The sequence below is a fragment of the Ovis canadensis genome, chromosome 20 (assembly GCF_042477335.2).
Source record: "Ovis canadensis isolate MfBH-ARS-UI-01 breed Bighorn chromosome 20, ARS-UI_OviCan_v2, whole genome shotgun sequence".
NCBI lineage: Eukaryota > Metazoa > Chordata > Mammalia > Artiodactyla > Bovidae > Ovis > Ovis canadensis.
The window spans coordinates 8,872,713-8,894,707 of NC_091264.1; positions in this window are offsets into that span (position 1 = coordinate 8,872,713).

Sequence of the window (21,995 nt, forward strand, 5' to 3'; positions counted from 1 at the left end):
GGGCTCCCCTGGATGTGTGAGGGACCCCACGTGCTTCCTCTCCAGTGGAGACGGGTATGTCGGGGAACTTCTTGAGTTGCAGCAAGGGTGTGAAGGACCCTTTGGAAGTTCCAGTGGTTAGACGTGATTGGCCTCGAGAAGACTCAGCGGAAATGGGCCTCATCTCGCCTGGAGAGCAAAACCTCCTGGATTTTCTCGAGTTGCGGCAGGTGCTCTCGACTTACGACGAGGACCTCAGGGACCCGCTCTGGTGGCCTCAGGAAAGACCAGTCCCCATGCGAGTTCCTCGGGTGCCTCTCGGGATTCCTCTCCCGTCGATGCCGGGGCCTAAGACCTTGTGTTGGGTCGGGGCCGGAACCTGAGGATTCCTCTCCAGTGCTGACATGGATCTTGGGGTACTTCTGGAGTCTCCCCAGGGGAGTCAGTCCTCGTCTCGAATGCGGGCATGCACTTGCGCTTTCCTCCAGAGCGGTAGCAGCAGTGTCACGCAGTCCGCCGCGTGGATAAAAGGATCTATGGTTTTCCCTCAAGTCTTTCCAACGAGGCTTTCCCACGAGGCTTTCCCACAGGGCTGTCCCACGTGCACACGTGGTGGGAGTCGATCCTCGGCTTGAACGTCAATGCAGTGCAGGGAAAACAGGTTCCTCTGGAATGGACTGACACATCTGGGGGACTCTTGGAATGGTGTCACGACCCTGGAGTTCCTCTCGCCTTTCCTGTGGAGAGCGCCTCCTCTTGAGATGCGACGGGAACGCCGGGAATTCTTTCCCTACGAAACAGGGAAAGGATCCCTCATCTCGAGCTAGGAGGCGGAAACGGGGCTCCCCTGGATGTGTGCGGGACCCCACGTGCTTCCTCTCGAGTGCAGACGGGTATGTCGGGGAAATTCTTGAGTTGGAGCAATGGTGTGAAGGACCCTTTGGAAGTTCCAGTGGTTAGATGTGATTGGCCTCGAGAAGCCTCAGCGGAAATGGGCCTCATCTCGCCTGGAGGGCAAAACCTCCTGGATTTTCTCGAGTTGCGGCAGGTGCTCTCGACTTACGACGGGGACCTCAGGGACCCGCTCTGGTGGCCTCAGGAAAGGTCAGTCCCCATGCGAGTTCCTCGGGGGCCTCTCGGGATTCCTCTCCCGTCGATGCCGGGGCCTAAGACCTTGTGTGGAGTCGGGGCCGGAACCTGAGGATTCCTCTCCAGTGCTGACATGGATCTTGGGGTACTTCTGGAGTCTCCCCAGGGGAGTCAGTCCTTGTCTCGAATGCGGGCATGCACTTGCGCTTTCCTCCAGAGCGGTAGCAGCAGTGTCACGCAGTCCGCCGCGTGGATCAAAGGATCTATGGTTTTCCCTCGAGTCTTTCCCACGAGGCTTTCCCACGAGGCTTTCCCACAGGGCTGTCCCACGTGCACACGTGGTGGGAGTCGATCCTCGGCTTGAACGTCAAGGCAGTGCAGGGAAAACAGGTTCCTCTGGAATGGACTGACACATCTGGGGGACTCTTGGAATGGTGTCACGACCCTGGAGTTCCTCTCGCCTTTCCTGTGGAGAGCGCCTCCTCTTGAGATGCGACGGGAACGCCGGGAATTCTTTCCCTACGAAACAGGGAAAGGATCCCTCATCTCGAGCTAGGAGGCGAAAACGGGGCTCCCCTGGATGTGTGCGGGACCCACGTGCTTCCTCTCGAGTGGAGACGGGTATATCGGGGAACTTCTTGAGTTGCTGCAAGGCTGTGAAGGACCCTTTGGAAGTTCCAGTGTTTAGACGTGATTGGCCTCGAGAAGCCTCAGCGGAAATGGGCCTCATCTCGCCTGGAGGGCAAAACCTCCTGGATTTTCTCGAGTTGCGGCAGGTGCTCTCGACTTACGACGGGGACCTCAGCGACCCGCTCTGGTGGCCTCAGGAAAGGCCAGTCCCCATGCGAGTTCCTTGGGGGCGTCTCGGGATTCCTCTCCCGTCGATGCCGGGGCCTAAGACCTTGTGTGGAGTCGGGGCCGGAACCTGAGGATTCCTCTCCAGTGCTGACATGGATCTTGGGGTACTTCTGGAGTCTCCCCAGGGGAGTCAGTCCTCGTCTCGAATGCGGGCATGCACTTGCGCTTTCCTCCAGAGCGGTAGCAGCAGTGTCACGCAGTCCGCATCGTGGATCAAAGGATCTATGGTTTTCCCTCGAGTCTTTCCCACGAGGCTTTCACACAGGGCTGTCCCACGTGCACACGTGGTGGGAGTCGAACCTCGGCTTGAACGTCAAGGCAGTGCAGGGAAAACAGGTTCCTCTGGAATGGACTGACAAATCTGGGGGACTCTTGGAATGGTGGCACGACCCTGGAGTTCCTCTCGCCTTTCCTGTGTAAAGCGCCTCCTCTTGAGATGCGACGGGAACGCCGGGAATTCTTTCCCTACGAAACAGGGAAAGGATCCCTCATCTCGAGCTAGGAGGCGGAAACGGGGTTCCCCTGGATGTGTGCGGGACCCCACGTGCTTCCTCTCGAGTGGAGACGGGTATGTCGGGGAACTTCTTGAGTTGCAGCAATGGTGTGAAGGACCCTTTGGAAGTTCCAGTGGTTAGATGTGATTGGCCTCGAGAAGCCTCAGCGGAAATGGGCCTCATCTCGCCTGGAGGGCAAAACCTCCTGGATTTTCTCGAGTTGCGGCAGGTGCTCTCGACTTACGACGGGGACCTCAGGGACCCGCTCTGGTGGCCTCAGGAAAGGCCAGTCCCCATGCGAGTTCCTCGGGGGCCTCTGGGGATTCCTCTCCCGTCGATGCCAGGGACTAAGTCCTTGTGTGGAGTCGGGGCCGGAACCTGAGGATTCCTCTCCAGTGCTGACATGTATCTTGGGGTATTTCTGGAGTCTCCCCAGGGGAGTCAGTCCTCGTCTCGAATGGGGGCATGCACTTGCGCTTTCCTCCAGAGCGGTAGCAGCAGTGTCACGCAGTTCGCCGCATGGATCAAAGGATCTATGGTTTTCCCTCGAGTCTTTCCCACGAGGCTTTCCCACGAGGCTTTCCCACAGGGCTGTCCCACGTGCACACGTGGTGGGAGTCGATCGTCGGCTTGAACGTCAAGGCAGTGCAGGGAAAACAGGTTCCTCTGGAATGGACTGACACATCTGGGGGACTCTTGGAATGGTGGCATGACCCTGGAGTTCCTCTCGCCTTTCCTGTGGAGAGCGCCTCCTCTTGAGATGCGACGGGAACGCCGGGATTCTTCCCTACGAAACAGGGAAAGGATCCCTCATCTCGAGCTAGGAGGCGGAAACGGGGCTCCCCTGGATGTGTGCGGGACGACACGTGCTTCCTCTGGAGTGGAGATGGGTATGTCGGGAAACTTCTTGAGTTGCAGCAAGGGTGTGAAGGACCCTTTGGAAGTTCCAGTGGTTAGATGTGATTGGCCTCGAGAAGCCTCAGCGAAAATGGGCCTCATCTCTCCTGGAGGGCAAAACCTCCTGGATTTTCTCGAGTTGCGGCAGGTGCTCTCGACTTACGACGGGGACCTCAGGGAACCGCTCTGGTGGCCTCAGGAAAGGCCAGTCCCCATGCGAGTTCCTCGGGGGCTTCTCGGGATTCCTCTCCCGACGATGCCGGGGCCTAAGACCTTGTGTGGAGTCGGGGCCGGAACCTGAGGATTCCTCTCCAGTGCTGACATGGATCTTGGGGTACTTCTGGAGTCTCCCCAGGGGAGTCAGTCCTCGTGTCGAATGCGGGCATGCACTTGCGCTTTCCTCCAAAGCGGTAGCAGCAGTGTCACGCAGTCCTCCGCGGGGATCAAAGGATCTATGGTTTTCCCTCGAGTCTTTCCCACGAGGCTTTCCCACGAGGCTTTCCCACAGGGCTGTCCCATGTGCACACGTGGTGGGAGTCGATCCTCGGCTTGAACGTCAAGGCAGTGCAGGGAAAAAAGATTCCTCTGGAATGGACTGACACATCTGGGGGACTCTTGGAATGGTGGCACGACCCTGGAGTTCCTCTCGCCTTTCCTGTGGAGAGCGCCTCCTCTTGAGATGCGACGGGAACGCCGGGAATTCTTTCCCTACGAAACAGGGAAAGGATCCCTCATCTCGAGCTAGGAGGCGGAAACGGGGCTCCCCTGGATGTGTGTGGGACCCCACGTGCTTCCTCTCGAGTGGAGACAGGTATGTCGGGGAACTTCTTGAGTTGCAGCAAGGGTGTGAAGGACCCTTTGGAAGTTCCAGTGGTTAGATCTGATTGGCCTCGAGAAGCCTCAGCGGAAATGGGCCTCATCTCGCCTGGAGGGCAAAACCTCCTGGATTTTCTCGAGTTGCGGCAGGTGCTCTCGACTTACGACGGGGACCTCAGGGACCCGCTCTGGTGGCCTCAGGAAAGGCCAGTCCCCATGCGAGTTCCTCGGGGGCCTCTCGGGATTCCTCTCCCGTCGATGCCGGGGCCTAAGACCTTGTGTGGAGTCGGGGCCGGAACCTGAGGATTCCTCTCCAGTGCTGACATGGATCTTGGGGTACTTCTGGAGTCTACCCAGGGGAGTCAGTCCTCGTCTCGAATGGGGGCATGCACTTGCGCTTTCCTCCAGAGCGGTAGCAGCAGTGTCACGCAGTCCGCCGCGTGGATCAAAGGATCTATGGTTTTCCCTCGAGTCTTTCCCACGAGGCTTTCCCACGAGGCTTTCCCACAGGGCTGCCCCACGTGCACACGTGGTGGGAGTCGATCCTCGGCTTGAACGTCAAGGCAGTGCAGGGAAAACAGGTTCCTCTGGAATGGACTGACACATCCGGGGGACTATTGGAATGGTGTCACGACCCTGGAGTTCCTCTCGCCTTTCCTGTGGAGAGCGCCTCCTCTTGAGATGCGACGGGAACGCCGGGAATTCTTTCCCTACGAAACAGGGAAAGGATCCCTCATCTCGAGCTAGGAGGCCGAAACGGGGCTCCCCTGGATGTGTGCGGGACCCCACGTGCTTCCTCTCGTGTGAAGACGGGTATGTCGGGGAACTTCTTGAGTTGCAGCAATGGTGTGAAGGACCCTTTGGAAGTTCCAGTGGTTAGATGTGATTGGCCTCGAGAAGCCTCAGCGGAAATAGGCCTCATCTCGCCTGGAGGGCAAAACCTCCTGGATTTTCTCGAGTTGCGGCAGGTGCTCTCGACTTACGACGGGGACCTCAGGGACCCGCTCTGGTGGCCTCAGGAAAGGTCAGTCCCCATGCGAGTTCCTCGGTGGCGTCTCGGGATTCCTCTCCCGTCGATGCCGGGGCCTAAGACCTTGTGTGGAGTCGGAGCCGGAACCTGAGTATTCCTCTCCAGTGCTGACATGGATCTTGGGGTACTTCTGGAGTCTCCCCAGGGGAGTCAGTCCTCGTCTCGAATGAGGGCATGCACTTGCGCTTTCCTCCAGAGCGGTAGCAGCAGTGTCACGCAGTCCGCCGCGTGGAGCAAAGGATCTATGGTTTTCCCTCGAGTCTTTCCCACGAGGCTTTCCCACGAGGCTTTCCCACAGGGCTGTCCCACGTGCACACGTGGTGGGAGTCGATCCTCGGCTTGAACGTCAAGGCAGTGCAGGGAAAACAGGTTCCTCTGTAATGGACTGACACATCTGGGGGTCTCTTGGAATGGTGGCACGACCCTGGAGTTCTTCTCCCCTTTCCTGTGGAGAGCGCCTCCTCTTGAGATGCGACGGGAACGCGGGAATTCTTTCCCTACGAAACAGGGAAAGGATCCCTCATCTCGAGCTAGGAGGCGGAAACGGGGCTCCCCTGGATGTGTGCGGGACCCCACGTGCTTCCTCTCGAGTGGAGATGGGTATGTCGGGGAACTTCTTGAGTTGCAGCAAGGGTGTGAAGGACCCTTTGGAAGTTCCAGTGGTTAGATGTGATTGGCCTCGAGAAGCCTCAGCGGAAATGGGCCTCATCTCGCCTGGAGGGCAAAACCTCCTGGATTTTCTCGAGTTGCGGCAGGTGCTCTCGACTTACGACAGGGACCTCAGGGACCCGCTCTGGTGGCCTCAGGAAAGGCCAGTCCCCATGCGAGTTCCTCGGGGGCCTCTGGGGATTCCTCTCCCGTCGATGCCAGGGCCTAAGTCCTTGTGTGGAGTCGGGGCCGGAACCTGAGGATTCCTCTCCAGTGCTGACATGGATCTTGGGGTATTTCTGGAGTCTCCCCAGGGGAGTCAGTCCTCGTCTCGAATGCGGGCATGCACTTGCGCTTTCCTCCAGAGCGGTAGCAGCAGTGTCACGCATTTCGCCGCATGGATCAAAGGATCTATGGTTTTCCCTCGAGTCTTTCCCACGAGGCTTTCCCACGAGGCTTTCCCACAGGGCTGTCCCACGTGCACACGTGGTGGGAGTCGATCGTCGGCTTGAACGTCAAGGCAGTGCAGGGAAAACAGGTTCCTCTGGAATGGACTGACACATCTGGGGGACTCTTGGAATGGTGGCATGACCCTGGAGTTCCTCTCGCCTTTCCTGTGGAGAGCGCCTCCTCTTGAGATGCGACTGGAACGCCGGGATTCTTCCATACGAAACAGGGAAAGGATCCCTCATCTCGAGCTAGGAGGCGGAAACGGGGCTCCCCTGGATGTGTGCGGGACGCCACGTGCTTCCTCTGGAGTGGAGATGGGTATGTCGGGAAACTTCTTGAGTTGCAGCAAGGGTGTGAAGGACCCTTTGGAAGTTCCAGTGGTTAGATGTGATTGGCCTCGAGAAGCCTCAGCGAAAATGGGCCTCATCTCTCCTGGAGGGCAAAACCTCCTGGATTTTCTCGAGTTGCGGCAGGTGCTCTCGACTTACGACGGGGACCTCAGGGAACCGCTCTGGTGGCCTCAGGAAAGGCCAGTCCCCATGCGAGTTCCTCGGGGGCTTCTCGGGATTCCTCTCCCGACGATGCCGGGGCCTAAGACCTTGTGTGGAGTCGGGGCCGGAACCTGAGGATTCCTCTCCAGTGCTGACATGGATCTTGGGGTACTTCTGGAGTCTCCCCAGGGGAGTCAGTCCTCGTCTCGAATGCGGGCATGCACTTGCGCTTTCCTCCAGAGCGGTAGCAGCAGTGTCACGCAGTCCGCCGCGTGGATCAAAGGATCTATGGTTTTCCCTCGAGTCTTTCCCACGAGGCTTTCCCACGAGGCTTTCCCACAGGGCTGTCCCACGTGCACACGTGGTGGGAGTCGATCCTCGGCTTGAACGTCAAGGCAGTGCAGGGAAAACAGGTTCCTCTGGAATGGACTGACACATCTGGGGGACTCTTGGAATGGTGTCACGACCCTGGAGTTCCTCTCGCCTTTCCTGTGGAGAGCGCCTCCTCTTGAGATGCGACGGGAACGCCGGGAATTCTTTCCCTACGAAACAGGGAAAGGATCCCTCATCTCGAGCTAGGAGGCGGAAACGGAGCACCCCTGGATGTGTGCGGGACCCCACGTGCTTCCTCTCGAGTGGAGACGGGTATGTCGGGGAACTTCTTGAGTTGCAGCAATGGTGTGAAGGACCCTTTGGAAGTTCCAGTGGTTAGATGTGATTGGCCTCGAGAAGCCTCAGCGGAAATGGGCCTCATCTCGCCTGGAGGGCAAAACCTCCTGGATTTTCTCGAGTTGCGGCAATTGCTCTCGACTTACGACGGGGACCTCAGGGACCCGCTCTGGTGGCCTCAGGAAAGGTCGGTCCCCATGCGAGTTCCTCGGGGGCCTCTCGGGATTCCTCTCCCGTCGATGCCGGGGCCTAAGACCTTGTGTGGAGTCGGGGCCGGAACCTGAGGATTCCTCTCCAGTGCTGACATGGATCTTGGGGTACTTCTGGAGTCTCCCCAGGGGAGTCAGTCCTTGTCTCGAATGCGGGCATGCACTTGCGCTTTCCTCCAGAGCGGTAGCAGCAGTGTCACGCAGTCCGCCGCGTGGATCAAAGGATCTATGGTTTTCCCTCGAGTCTTTCCCACGAGGCTTTCCCACGAGGCTTTCCCACAGGGCTGTCCCACGTGCACACGTGGTGGGAGTCGATCCTCGGCTTGAACGTCAAGGCAGTGCAGGGAAAACAGGTTCCTCTGGAATGGACTGACACATCTGGGGGACTCTTGGAATGGTGTCACGACCCTGGAGTTCCTCTCGCCTTTCCTGTGGAGAGCGCCTCCTCTTGAGATGCGACGGGAACGCCGGGAATTCTTTCCCTACGAAACAGGGAAAGGATCCCTCATCTCGAGCTAGGAGGCGAAAACGGGGCTCCCATGGATGTGTGCGGGACCCACGTGCTTCCTCTCGAGTGGAGACGGGTATATCGGGGAACTTCTTGAGTTGCAGCAAGGCTGTGAAGGACCCTTTGGAAGTTCCAGTGGTTAGACGTGATTGGCCTCGAGAAGCCTCAGCGGAAATGGGCCTCATCTCTCCTGGAGGGCAAAACCTCCTGGATTTTCTCGAGTTGCGGCAGGTGCTCTCGACTTACAACGGGGACCTCAGCGACCCGCTCTGGTGGCCTCAGGAAAGGCCAGTCCCCATGCGAGTTCCTCGGGGGCGTCTCGGGATTCCTCTCCCGTCGATGCCGGGGCCTAAGACCTTGTGTGGAGTCGGGGCCGGAACCTGAGGATTCCTCTCCAGTGCTGACATGGATCTTGGGGTACTTCTGGAGTCTCCCCAGGGGAGTCAGTCCTTGTCTCGAATGCGGGCATGCACTTGCGCTTTCCTCCAGAGCGGTAGCAGCAGTGTCACGCAGTCCGCCGCGTGGATCAAAGGATCTATGGTTTTCCCTCGAGTCTTTCCCACGAGGCTTTCCCACGAGGCTTTCCCACAGGGCTGTCCCACGTGCACACGTGGTGGGAGTCGATCCTCGGCTTGAACGTCAAGGCAGTGCAGGGAAAACAGGTTCCTCTGGAATGGACTGACACATCTGGGGGACTCTTGGAATGGTGTCACGACCCTGGAGTTCCTCTCGCCTTTCCTGTGGAGAGCGCCTCCTCTTGAGATGCGACGGGAACGCCGGGAATTCTTTCCCTACGAAACAGGGAAAGGATCCCTCATCTCGAGCTAGGAGGCGAAAACGGGGCTCCCCTGGATGTGTGCGGGACCCACGTGCTTCCTCTCGAGTGGAGACGGGTATATCGGGGAACTTCTTGAGTTGCAGCAAGGCTGTGAAGGACCCTTTGGAAGTTCCAGTGTTTAGACGTGATTGGCCTCGAGAAGCCTCAGCGGAAATGGGCCTCATCTCGCCTGGAGGGCAAAACCTCCTGGATTTTCTCGAGTTGCGGCAGGTGCTCTCGACTTACGACGGGGACCTCAGCGACCCGCTCTGGTGGCCTCAGGAAAGGCCAGTCCCCATGCGAGTTCCTCGGGGGCGTCTCGGGATTCCTCTCCCGTCGATGCCGGGGCCTAAGACCTTGTGTGGAGTCGGGGCCGGAACCTGAGGATTCCTCTCCAGTGCTGACATGGATCTTGGGGTACTTCTGGAGTCTCCCCAGGGGAGTCAGTCCTCGTCTCGAATGCGGGCATGCACTTGCGCTTTCCTCCAGAGCGGTAGCAGCAGTGTCACGCAGTCCGCCGCGTGGGTCAAAGGATCTATGGTTTTCCCTCGAGTCTTTCCCACGAGGCTTTCCCACGAGGCTTTCCCACAGGGCTGTCCCACGTGCACACGTGGTGGGAGTCGATCCTCGGCTTGAACGTCAAGGCAGTGCAGGGAAAACAGGTTCCTCTAGAATGGACTGACACATCTGGGGGACTCTTGGAATGGTGGCACGACCCTGGAGTTCCTCTCGCCTTTCCTGTGGAGAGCGCCTCCTCTTGAGATGCGACGGGAACGCCGGGAATTCTTTCCCTACGAAACAGGGAAAGGATCCCTCATCTCGAGCTAGGAGGTGGAAACGGGGCTCCCCTGGATGTGTGCGGGACCCACGTGCTTCCTCTCGAGTGGAGACGGGTATGTTGGGGAACTTCTTGAGTTGCAGCAAGGGTGTGAAGGACCCTTTGGAAGTTTCAGTGGTTAGACGTGATTAGCCTCGAGAAGCCTCAGCGGAAATGGGCCTCATCTCGCCTGGAGGGCAAAACCTCCTGGATTTTCTCGAATTGCGGCAGGTGCTCTCGACTTACGACGGGGACCTCAGGGACCCGCTTGGTGGCCTCAGGAAAGGCCAGTCCCCATGCGAGTTCCTCGGGGGCCTCTCGGGATTCCTCTCCCGTCGATGCCGGGGCCTAAGACCTTGTGTGGAGTCAGGGGGGGACCTGAGGATTCCTCTCCAGTGCTGACATGGATCTTGGGTACTTCTGGAGTCTCCCCAGGGGAGTCAGTCCTCGTCTCGAATGCGGGCATGCACTTGCGCTTTCCTCCAGAGCGGTAGCAGCAGTGTCACGCAGTCCGCCGCGTGGATCAAAGGATCTATGGTTTTCCCTCGAGTCTTTCCCACGAGGCTTTCCCACGAGGCTTTCCCACAGGGCTGTCCCACGTGCACACGTGGTGGGAGTCGATCCTCGGCTTGAACGTCAAGGCAGTGCAGGGAAAACAGGTTCCTCTGGAATGGACTGACACATCTGGGGGACTCTTGGAATGGTGTCACGACCCTGGAGTTCCTCTCGCCTTTCCTGTGGAGAGCGCCTCCTCTTGAGATGCGACGGGAACGCCGGGAATTCTTTCCCTACGAAACAGGGAAAGGATCCCTCATCTCGACCTAGGAGGCGGAAACGGGGCTCCCCTGGATGTGTGCGGGACCCCACGTGCTTCCTCTCGAGTGGAGACGGGTATGTCGGGGAACTTCTTGAGTTGCAGCAAGGGTGTGAAGGACCCTTTGGAAGTTCCAGTGTTTAGACGTGATTAGCCTCGAGAAGCCTCAGCGGAAATGAGCCTCATCTCGCCTGGAGGGCAAAACCTCCTTGATTTTCTCGAGTTGCGGCAAGTGATCTCGACTTACGACGGGGACCTCAGGGACCCGCTCTGGTGGCCTCAGGAAAAGCCAGTCCCCATGCGAGTTCCTTGGGGGCCTCTCGGGATTCCTCTCCCGTCGATGCCGGGGCCTAAGACCTTGTGTGGAGTCGGGGCCGGAACCTGAGGATTCCTCTCCAGTGCTGACATGGATCTTGGGGTACTTCTGGAGTCTCCCCAGGGGAGTCAGTCCTCGTCTCGAATGCGGGCATGCACTTGCGCTTTCCTCCAGAGCGGTAGCAGCAGTGTCACGCAGTCCGCCGCGTGGATCAAAGGATCTATGGTTTTCCCTCGAGTCTTTCCCACGAGGCTTTCCCACGAGGCTTTCCCACAGGGCTGTCCCACGTGCACACGTGGTGGGAGTCGATCCTCGGCTTGAACGTCAAGGCAGTGCAGGGAAAACAGGTTCCTCTGGAATGGACTGACACATCTGGGGGCTCTTGGAATGGTGGCATGACCCTGGAGTTCCTCTCGCCTTTCCTGTGGAGAGCGCCTCCTCTTGAGATGCGACGGGAACGCCGGGAATTCTTTCCCTAGGAAACAGGGAAAGGATCCCTCATCTCGAGCTAGGAGGCGGAAACGGGGCTCCCCTTGATGTGTGCGGGACACCACGTGCTTCCTCTCGAGTGCAGACTTGTACGTCGGGGAACTTCTTGAGTTGCAGAAAGGGTGTGAAGGACCCTTTGGAAGTTCCAGTGGTTAGATGTGATTGGCCTCGAGAAGCCTCAGCGGAAATGGGCCTCATCTCGCCTGGACGGCAAAACCTCCTGGATTTTCTCGAGTTGCGGCAGGTGCTCTCGACTTACGACGGGGACCTCAGGGACCCGCTCTGGTGGCCTCAGGAAAGGCCAGTCCCCATGCGAGTTCCTCGGGGGCCTCTCGGGATTCCTCTCCCATCGATGCCGGGGCCTAAGACCTTGTGTGGAGTCGGGGCCGGAACCTGAGGATTCCTCTCCAGTGCTGACATGGATCTTGGGGTACTTCTGGAGTCTCCCCAGGGGAGGCAGTCCTCGTCTCGAATGCGGGTATGCACTTGCGCTTTCCTCCAGAGCGGTAGCAGCAAGGTCACGCAGTCTGCCGCGTGGATCAAAGGATCTATGGTTTTCCCTCGAGTCTTTCCCACGAGGCTTTCACACATGGCTGTCCCACGTGCACACGTGGTGGGAGTCGAACCTCGGCTTGAACGTCAAGGCAGTGCAGGGAAAACAGGTTCCTCTTGAATGGACTGACAAATCTGGGGGACTCTTGGAATGGTGGCACGACCCTGGAGTTCCTCTCGCCTTTCCTGTGTAGAGCGCCTCCTCTTGAGATGCGACGGGAACGCCGGGAATTCTTTCCCTAAGAAAACAGGGAAAGGATCCCTCATCTCGAGCTAGGAGGCGGAAACGGGGCTCCCCTGGATGTGTGCGGGACCCCACGTGCTTCCACTCGAGTGGAGACGGGTATGTCGGGGAACTTCTTGAGTTGCAGCAAGGGTGTGAAGGACCCTTTGGAAGTTCCAGTGGTTAGACGTGATTGGCCTCGAGAAGCCTCAGCGGAAATGGGCCTCATCTCGCCTGGAGGGCAAAACCTCCTGGATTTTCTCGAGTTGCGGCAGGTGCTCTCGACTTACGACGGGGACCTCAGGGACCCGCTCTGGTGGCCTCAGGAAAGGCCAGTCCCCATGCGAGTTCCTCGGGGGCCTCTGGGGATTCCTCTCCCGTCGATGCCAGGGCCTAAGACCTTGTGTGGAGTCGGGGCCGGAACCTGAGGATTCCTCTCCAGTGCTGACATGGATCTTGGGGTATTTCTGGAGTCTCCCCAGGGGAGTCAGTCCTCGTCTCGAATGCGGGCATGCACTTGCGCTTTCCTCCAGAGCGGTAGCAGCAGTGTCACGCAGTTCGCCGCATGGATCAAAGGATCTATGGTTTTCCCTCGAGTCTTTCCCATGAGGCTTTCCCACGAGGCTTTCCCACAGGGCTGTCCAACGTGCACACGTGGTGGGAGTCGATCGTCGGCTTGAACGTCAAGGCAGTGCAGGGAAAACAGGTTCCTCTGGAATGGACTGACACATCTGGGGGACTCTTGGAATGGTGGCATGACCCTGGAGTTACTCTCGCCTTTCCTGTGGAGAGAGCCTCCTCTTGAGATGCGACGGGAACGCCGGGATTCTTCCCTACGAAACAGGGAAAGGATCCCTCATCTCGAGCTAGGAGGCGGAAACGGGGCTCCCCTGGATGTGTGCGGGACGCCACGTGCTTCCTCTGGAGTGGAGATGGGTATGTCGGGAAACTTCTTGAGTTGCAGCAAGGGTGTGAAGGACCCTTTGGAAGTTCCAGTGGTTAGATGTGATTGGCCTCGAGAAGCCTCAGCGAAAATGGGCCTCATCTCTCCTGGAGGGCAAAACCTCCTGGATTTTCTCGAGTTGCGGCAGGTGCTCTCGACTTACGACGGGGACCTCAGGGAACCGCTCTGGTGGCCTCAGGAAAGGCCAGTCCCCATGCGAGTTCCTCGGGGGCCTCTCGGGATTCCTCTCCCGTCGATGCCGGGGCCTAAGACCTTGTGTGGAGTCGGGGCCGGAACCTGAGGATTCCTCTCCAGTGCTGACATGGATCTTGGGGTACTTCTGGAGTCTCCCCAGGGGAGTCAGTCCTCGTCTCGAATGGGGGCATGCACTTGCGCTTTCCTCCAGAGCGGTAGCAGCAGTGTCACGCAGTCCGCCGCGTGGATCAAAGGATCTATGGTTTTCCCTCGAGTCTTTCCCACGAGGCTTTCCCACGAGGCTTTCCCACAGGGCTGTCCCAAGTGCACACGTGGTGGGAGTCGATCCTCGGCTTGAACGTCAAGGCAGTGCAGGGAAAACAGGTTCCTCTGGAATGGACTGACACATCCGGGGGACTCTTGGAATGGTGTCACGACCCTGGAGTTCCTCTCGCCTTTCCTGTGGAGAGCGCCTCCTCTTGAGATGCGACGGGAACGCCGGGGATTCTTTCCCTACGAAACAGGGAAAGGATCCCTCATCTCGAGCTAGGAGGCCAAAACGGGGCTCCCCTGGATGTGTGCGGGACCCCACGTGCTTCCTCTCGTGTGAAGACGGGTATGTCGGGGAACTTCTTGAGTTGCAGCAATGGTGTGAAGGACCCTTTGGAAGTTCCAGTGGTTAGATGTGATTGGCCTCGAGAAGCCTCAGCGGAAATAGGCCTCATCTCGCCTGGAGGGCAAAACCTCCTGGATTTTCTCGAGTTGCGGCAGGTGCTCTCGACTTACGACGGGGACCTCAGGGACCCGCTCTGGTGGCCTCAGGAAAGGTCAGTCCCCATGCGAGTTCCTCGGTGGCGTCTCGGGATTCCTCTCCCGTCGATCCCGGGGCCTAAGACCTTGTGTGGAGTCGGAGCCGGAACCTGAGTATTCCTCTCCAGTGCTGACATGGATCTTGGGGTACTTCTGGAGTCTCCCCAGGGGAGTCAGTCCTCGTCTCGAATGCGGGCATGCACTTGCGCTTTCCTCCAGAGCGGTAGCAGCAGTGTCACGCAGTCCTCCGCGGGGATCAAAGGATCTATGGTTTTCCCTAGAGTCTTTCCCACGAGGCTTTCCCACGAGGCTTTCCCACAGGGCTGTCCCACGTGCACACGTGGTGGGAGTCGATCCTCGGCTTGAACGTCAAGGCAGTGCAGGGAAAAAAGATTCCTCTGGAATGGACTGACACATCTGGGGGACTCTTGGAATGGTGGCACGACCCTGGAGTTCCTCTCGCCTTTCCTGTGGAGAGCGCCTCCTCTTGAGATGCGACGGGAACGCCGGGAATTCTTTCCCTACGAAACAGGGAAAGGATCCCTCATCTCGAGCTAGGAGGCGGAAACGGGGCTCCCCTGGATGTGTGCGGGACCCCACGTGCTTCCTCTCGAGTGGAGACAGGTATGTCGGGGAACTTCTTGAGTTGCAGCAAGGGTGTGAAGGACCCTTTGGAAGTTCCAGTGGTTAGATGTGATTGGCCTCGAGAAGCCTCAGCGGAAATGGGCCTCATCTCGCCTGGAGGGCAAAACCTCCTGGATTTTCTCGAGTTGCGGCAGGTGCTCTCGACTTACGACGGGGACCTCAGGGACCCGCTCTGGTGGCCTCAGGAAAGGCCAGTCCCCATGCGAGTTCCTCGGGGGCCTCTCGGGATTCCTCTCCCGTCGATGCCGGGGCCTAAGACCTTGTGTGGAGTCGGGGCCGGAACCTGAGGATTCCTCTCCAGTGCTGACATGGATCTTGGGGTACTTCTGGAGTCTCCCCAGGGGAGTCAGTCCTCGTCTCGAATGCGGGCATGCACTTGCGCTTTCCTCCAGAGCGGTAGCAGCAGTGTCACGCAGTCCGCCGCGTGGATCAAAGGATCTATGGTTTTCCCTCGAGTCTTTCCCACGAGGCTTTCCCACGAGGCTTTCCCACAGGGCTGTCCCACGTGCACACGTGGTGGGAGTCGATCCTCGGCTTGAACGTCAAGGCAGTGCAGGGAAAACAGGTTCCTCTGGAATGGACTGACACATCTGGGGGACTCTTGGAATGGTGTCACGACCCTGGAGTTCCTCTCGCCTTTCCTGTGGAGAGCGCCTCCTCTTGAGATGCGACGGGAACGCCGGGAATTCTTTCCCTACGAAACAGGGAAAGGATCCCTCATCTCGAGCTAGGAGGCCTAAACGGGGCTCCCCTGGATGTCTGCGGGACCCCACGTGCTTCCTCTCGTGTGAAGACGGGTATGTCGGGGAACTTCTTGAGTTGCAGCAATGGTGTGAAGGACCCTTTGGAAGTTCCAGTGGTTAGATGTGATTGGCCTCGAGAAGCCTCAGCGGAAATAGGCCTCATCTCGCCTGGAGGGCAAAACCTCCTGGATTTTCTCGAGTTGCGGCAGGTGCTCTCGACTTACGACGGGGACCTCAGGGACCCGCTCTGGTGGCCTCAGGAAAGGTCAGTCCCCATGCGAGTTCCTCGGTGGCGTCTCGGGATTCCTCTCCCGTCGATGCCGGGGCCTAAGACCTTGTGTGGAGTCGGAGCCGGAACCTGAGTATTCCTCTCCAGTGCTGACATGGATCTTGGGGTACTTCTGGAGTCTCCCCAGGGGAGTCAGTCCTCGTCTCGAATGAGGGCATGCACTTGCGCTTTCCTCCAGAGCGGTAGCAGCAGTGTCACGCAGTCCGCCGCGTGGATCAAAGGATCTATGGTTTTCCCTCGAGTCTTTCCCACGAGGCTTTCCCACGAGGCTTTCCCACAGGGCTGTCCCACGTGCACACGTGGTGGGAGTCGATCCTCGGCTTGAACGTCAAGGCAGTGCAGGGAAAACAGGTTCCTCTGTAATGGACTGACACATCTGGGGGTCTCTTGGAATGGTGGCACGACCCTGGAGTTCTTCTCCCCTTTCCTGTGGAGAGTGCCTCCTCTTGAGATGCGACGGGAACGCCGGGAATTCTTTCCCTACGAAACAGGGAAAGGATCCATCATCTCGAGCTAGGAGGCGGAAACGGGGCTCCCCTGGATGTGTGCGGGACCCCACGTGCTTCCTCTCGAGTGGAGATGGGTATGTCTGGGAACTTCTTGAGTTGCAGCAAGGGTGTGAAGGACCCTTTGGAAGTTCCAGTGGTTAGATGTGATTGGCCTCGAGAAGCCTCAGCGGAAATGGGCCTCATCTCGCCTGGAGGGCAAAACCTCCTGGATTTTCTCGAGTTGCGGCAGGTGCTCTCGACTTACGACGGGGACCTCAGGGACTGGCTCTGGTGGCCTCAGGAAAGGCCAGTCCCCATGCGAGTTCCTCGGGGGCCTCTGGGGATTCCTCTCCCGTCGATGCCAGGGCCTAAGTCCTTGTGTGGAGTCGGGGCCGGAACCTGAGGATTCCTCTCCAGTGCTGACATGGATCTTGGGGTATTTCTGGAGTCTCCCCAGGGGAGTCAGTCCTCGTCTCGAATGCGGGCATGCACTTGCGCTTTCCTCCAGAGCGGTAGCAGCAGTGTCACGCATTTCGCTGCATGGATCAAAGGATCTATGGTTTTCCCTCGAGTCTTTCCCACGAGGCTTTCCCACGAGGCTTTCCCACAGGGCTGTCCCACGTGCACACGTGGTGGGAGTCGATCGTCGGCTTGAACGTCAAGGCAGTGCAGGGAAAACAGGTTCCTCTGGAATGGACTGACACATCTGGGGGACTCTTGGAATGGTGGCATGACCCTGGAGTTCCTCTCGCCTTTCCTGTGGAGAGCGCCTCCTCTTGAGATGCGACTGGAACGCCGGGATTCTTCCATACGAAACAGGGAAAGGATCCCTCATCTCGAGCTAGGAGGCGGAAACGGGGCTCCCCTGGATGTGTGCGGGACGCCACGTGCTTCCTCTGGAGTGGAGATGGGTATGTCGGGAAACTTCTTGAGTTGCAGCAAGGGTGTGAAGGACCCTTTGGAAGTTCCAGTGGTTAGATGTGATTGGCCTCGAGAAGCCTCAGCGAAAATGGGCCTCATCTCTCCTGGAGGGCAAAACCTCCTGGATTTTCTCGAGTTGCGGCAGGTGCTCTCGACTTACGACGGGGACCTCAGGGAACCGCTCTGGTGGCCTCAGGAAAGGCCAGTCCCCATGCGAGTTCCTCGGGGGCTTCTCGGGATTCCTCTCCCGACGATGCCGGGGCCTAAGACCTTGTGTGGAGTCGGGGCCGGAACCTGAGGATTCCTCTCCAGTGCTGACATGGATCTTGGGGTACTTCTGGAGTCTCCCCAGGGGAGTCAGTCCTCGTCTCGAATGCGGGCATGCACTTGCGCTTTCCTCCAGAGCGGTAGCAGCAGTGTCACGCAGTCCGCCGCGTGGATCAAAGGATCTATGGTTTTCCCTCGAGTCTTTCCCACGAGGCTTTCCCACGAGGCTTTCCCACAGGGCTGTCCCACGTGCACACGTGGTGGGAGTCGATCCTCGGCTTGAACGTCAAGGCAGTGCAGGGAAAACAGGTTCCTCTGGAATGGACTGACACATCTGGGGGACTCTTGGAATGGTGTCACGACCCTGGAGTTCCTCTCGCCTTTCCTGTGGAGAGCGCCTCCTCTTGAGATGCGACGGGAACGCCGGGAATTCTTTCCCTACGAAACAGGGAAAGGATCCCTCATCTCGAGCTAGGAGGCGGAAACGGAGCACCCCTGGATGTGTGCGGGACCCCACGTGCTTCCTCTCGAGTGGAGACGGGTATGTCGGGGAACTTCTTGAGTTGCAGCAATGGTGTGAAGGACCCTTTGGAAGTTCCAGTGGTTAGATGTGATTGGCCTCGAGAAGCCTCAGCGGAAATGGGCCTCATCTCGCCTGGAGGGCAAAACCTCCTGGATTTTCTCGAGTTGCGGCAGGTGCTCTCGACTTACGACGGGGACCTCAGGGACCCGCTCTGGTGGCCTCAGGAAAGGTCGGTCCCCATGCGAGTTCCTCGGGGGCCTCTCGGGATTCCTCTCCCGTCGATGCCGGGGCCTAAGACCTTGTGTGGAGTCGGGGCCGGAACCTGAGGATTCCTCTCCAGTGCTGACATGGATCTTGGGGTACTTCTGGAGTCTCCCCAGGGGAGTCAGTCCTTGTCTCGAATGCGGGCATGCACTTGCGCTTTCCTCCAGAGCGGTAGCAGCAGTGTCACGCAGTCCGCCGCGTGGATCAAAGGATCTATGGTTTTCCCTCGAGTCTTTCCCACGAGGCTTTCCCACGAGGCTTTCCCACAGGGCTGTCCCACGTGCACACGTGGTGGGAGTCGATCCTCGGCTTGAACGTCAAGGCAGTGCAGGGAAAACAGGTTCCTCTGGAATGGACTGACACATCTGGGGGACTCTTGGAATGGTGTCACGACCCTGGAGTTCCTCTCGCCTTTCCTGTGGAGAGCGCCTCCTCTTGAGATGCGACGGGAACGCCGGGAATTCTTTCCCTACGAAACAGGGAAAGGATCCCTCATCTCGAGCTAGGAGGCGAAAACGGGGCTCCCCTGGATGTGTGCGGGACCCACGTGCTTCCTCTCGAGTGGAGACGGGTATATCGGGGAACTTCTTGAGTTGCAGCAAGGCTGTGAAGGACCCTTTGGAAGTTCCAGTCTTTAGACGTGATTGGCCTCGAGAAGCCTCAGCGGAAATGGGCCTCATCTCGCCTGGAGGGCAAAACCTCCTGGATTTTCTCGAGTTGCGGCAGGTGCTCTCGACTTACGACGGGGACCTCAGCGACCCGCTCTGGTGGCCTCAGGAAAGGCCAGTCCCCATGCGAGTTCCTCGGGGGCGTCTCGGGATTCCTCTCCCGTCGATGCCGGGGCCTAAGACCTTGTGTGGAGTCGGGGCCGGAACCTGAGGATTCCTCTCCAGTGCTGACATGGATCTTGGGGTACTTCTGGAGTCTCCCCAGGGGAGTCAGTCCTCGTCTCGAATGCGGGCATGCACTTGCGCTTTCCTCCAGAGCGGTAGCAGCAGTGTCACGCAGTCCGCCGCGTGGATCAAAGGATCTATGGTTTTCCCTCGAGTCTTTCCCACGAGGCTTTCCCACGAGGCTTTCCCACAGGGCTGTCCCACGTGCACACGTGGTGGGAGTCGATCCTCGGCTTGAACGTCAAGGCAGTGCAGGGAAAACAGGTTCCTCTGGAATGGACTGACACATCTGGGGGACTCTTGGAATGGTGTCACGACCCTGGAGTTCCTCTCGCCTTTCCTGTGGAGAGCGCCTCCTCTTGAGATGCGACGGGAACGCCGGGAATTCTTTCCCTACGAAACAGGGAAAGGATCCCTCATCTCGAGCTAGGAGGCGAAAACGGGGCTCCCCTGGATGTGTGCGGGACCCACGTGCTTCCTCTCGAGTGGAGACGGGTATATCGGGGAACTTCTTGAGTTGCAGCAAGGCTGTGAAGGACCCTTTGGAAGTTCCAGTGTTTAGACGTGATTGGCCTCGAGAAGCCTCAGCCGAAATGGGCCTCATCTCGCCTGGAGGGCAAAACCTCCTGGATTTTCTCGAGTTGCGGCAGGTGCTCTCGACTTACGACGGGGACCTCAGCGACCCGCTCTGGTGGCCTCAGGAAAGGCCAGTCCCCATGCGAGTTCCTCGGGGGCGTCTCGGGATTCCTCTCCCGTCGATGCCGGGGCCTAAGACCTTGTGTGGAGTCGGGGCCGGAACCTGAGGATTCCTCTCCAGTGCTGACATGGATCTTGGGGTACTTCTGGAGTCTCCCCAGGGGAGTCAGTCCTCGTCTCGAATGCGGGCATGCACTTGCGCTTTCCTCCAGAGCGGTAGCAGCAGTGTCACGCAGTCCGCCGCGTGGGTCAAAGGATCTATGGTTTTCCCTCGAGTCTTTCCCATGAGGCTTTCCCACGAGGCTTTCCCACAGGGCTGTCCCACGTGCACACGTGGTGGGAGTCGATCCTCGGCTTGAACGTCAAGGCAGTGCAGGGAAAACAGGTTCCTCTAGAATGGACTGACACATCTGGGGGACTCTTGGAATGGTGGCACGACCCTGGAGTTCCTCTCGCCTTTCCTGTGGAGAGCGCCTCCTCTTGAGATGCGACGGGAACGCCGGGAATTCTTTCCCTACGAAACAGGGAAAGGATCCCTCATCTCGAGCTAGGAGGTGGAAACGGGGCTCCCCTGGATGTGTGCGGGACCCACGTGCTTCCTCTCGAGTGGAGACGGGTATGTTGGGGAACTTCTTGAGTTGCAGCAAGGGTGTGAAGGACCCTTTGGAAGTTTCAGTGGTTAGACGTGATTAGCCTCGAGAAGCCTCAGCGGAAATGGGGCTCATCTCGCCTGGAGGTGAAAACCTCCTGGATTTTCTCGAGTTACGGCAGGTGCTCTCGACTTACGACGGGGACCTCAGGGACCCGCTCTTGTGGCCTCAGGAAAGGCCAGTCCCCATGAGAGTTCCTCAGGGGCCTCTCGGGATTCCTCTCCCGTCGATGCCGGGGCCTAAGACCTTGTGTGGAGTCGGGGCCGGAACCTGAGGATTCCTCTCCAGTGCTGACATGGATCTTGGGGTACTTCTGGATTCTCCCTAGGGGAGTCAGTCCTCGTCTCGAATGCGGGCATGCACTTGCGCTTTCCTCCAGAGCGGTAGGAGCAGTGTCACGCAGTCCGCCGCGTGGATCAAAGGATCTATGGTTTTCCCTCGAGTCTTTCCCACGAGGCTTTCCCACGAGGCTTTCCCACAGGGCTGTCCCACGTGCACACGTGGTGGGAGTCGATCCTCGGCTTGAACGTCAAGGCAGTGCAGGGAAAACAGGTTCCTCTGGAATGGACTGACACATCTGGAGGACTCTTGGAATGGTGGCACGACCCTGGAGTTCCTCTCGCCTTTCCTGTGGAGAGCGCCTCCTCTTGAGATGCGACGGGAACGCCGGGAATTCTTTCCCTACGAAACAGGGAAAGGATCCCTCATCTCGAGCTAGGAGGTGGAAACGGGGCTCCCCTGGATGTGTGCGGGACCCACGTGCTTCCTCTCGAGTGTAGACGGGTATGTTGGGGAACTTCTTGAGTTGCAGCAAGGGTGTGAAGGACCCTTTGGAAGTTTCAGTGGTTAGACGTGATTAGCCTCGAGAAGCCTCAGCGGAAATGGGCCTCATCTCGCCTGGAGGTGAAAACCTCCTGGATTTTCTCGAGTTACGGCAGGTGCTCTCGACTTACGACGGGGACCTCAGGGACCCGCTCTGGTGGCCTCAGGAAAGGCCAGTCCCCATGAGAGTTCCTCGGGGGCCTCTCGGGATTCCTCTCCCGTCGATGCCGGGGCCTAAGACCTTGTGTGGAGTCGGGGCCGGAACCTGAGGATTCCTCTCCAGTGCTGACATGGATCTTGGGGTACTTCTGGAGTCTCCCCAGGGGAGTCAGTCCTCGTCTCGAATGCGGGCATGCACTTGCGCTTTCCTCCAGAGCGGTAGGAGCAGTGTCACGCAGTCCGCCGCGTGGATCAAAGGATCTATGGTTTTCCCTCGAGTCTTTCCCACGAGGCTTTCCCACGAGGCTTTCCCACAGGGCTGTCCCACGTGCACACGTGGTGGGAGTCGATCCTCGGCTTGAACGTCAAGGCAGTGCAGGGAAAACAGGTTCCTCTGGAATGGACTGACACATCTGGGGGACTCTTGGAATGGTGGCACGACCCTGGAGTTCCTCTCGCCTTTCCTGTGGAGAGCGCCTCCTCTTGAGATGCGACGGGAACGCCGGGAATTCTTTCCCTAC